Below are 1,232 nucleotides of genomic sequence, written 5' to 3'. Positions count from 1 at the left end.
AGTAGGGTACATTGAAGGAATCTAATTTTCCTTCATCAACCAGTCCCTACAAAACGGACCAACAATGAGAACAAACAAGCCTAGTTGAGTAAACAATCAAAATTCAGATTAAAAAAGAGTTGAAAATTTGGCATTTTACTTGTGAAACCAGGTAATATAAGGCCTCAGCAAGAATATCCCATGGGTAGCAGTTATCTTTGTCTATGGGATCTGCAGTTTGACATCCATTGAAAATCAAGACCACACGGCCATTAGGTGCCAGCTCTTGAGACAGGAGTTTCAAGAGAGAAGAGAAGTCTTCTTGGAACTGAGAAAGGTATGCCCTTGTCACAGCACGAGGGCTGGTTTTAGACTTGTAGATCTTCCCCTTGTTTAATGGTAACCCTGCTTCGTCTGTGATTTTTAGTGCCTTGAAAATTCGTCCAAAGTCATTAATCATATAGGTTGATGTATTTGGCAATAAGTAGTAATAAATTAAAGAAAAAGTGGCACACCTTGGAGAGCCAATGTACGCTATAACAAGTATATACAAGATGCATGGAGTTCCGAGGGAAAAGCCGGCCATGAAAGGAACTAGGAGCACCCATACCTACAATAATAAATTTGATTTAGTACAACACATTTTTAAAATGAGCTACTAAAAATATTTTTAATAATATTTTTTGGTGTTTTTTAAAATATTTTTATAGATATGATTTCATTATATAAATTTTTAGATGCATTGTAAATAAAATATTAATTATATTAATATAGAAGCAAATACACTCTTGACATAGCTGTTTTCTCCATCTCCTTTGTTCATGAACACCATATCCTTCACCTCCATTGTCAATTTTTTTTTCTCTGTTGGAATCTAAAGTAACTGTATTTCTTTGGAATTCTCCCAAGCACTTGAAAACTATCTTGCTTTGTGTGGTTTATATAATTACTAGCCCAAAGCAACTCGCCATTGCTTTGCTCGTCTCTGTATTGATTATGTGATATCCTGACGCTGGCAAGCTTTTTAATATTGCTTGACACAATTTCCAATACTCCCAGCTCATCATGCAAAACAATTCCACCACGTGAGCTTAATATCATCATGCAAAAAAACACAAAAACCATCAGTTGAATGGTAGCACACGTATCTTCGTCCCCGACACTTACTTTGATTTAGTTACAGGGATAACATACTTTATTTTTTCTCTGTCTGCAGATCTAAATTGATTTTGTAAATCCTGACATTTTTCAAT

This window comes from Theobroma umbraticum, unplaced genomic scaffold (assembly GCF_002168275.2).
Source record: "Theobroma umbraticum cultivar Fairchild unplaced genomic scaffold, ASM216827v3 scaffold_81.0, whole genome shotgun sequence".
NCBI classification, from domain to species: domain Eukaryota; kingdom Viridiplantae; phylum Streptophyta; class Magnoliopsida; order Malvales; family Malvaceae; genus Theobroma; species Theobroma umbraticum.
This window is presented reverse-complemented; position numbering follows the sequence as displayed.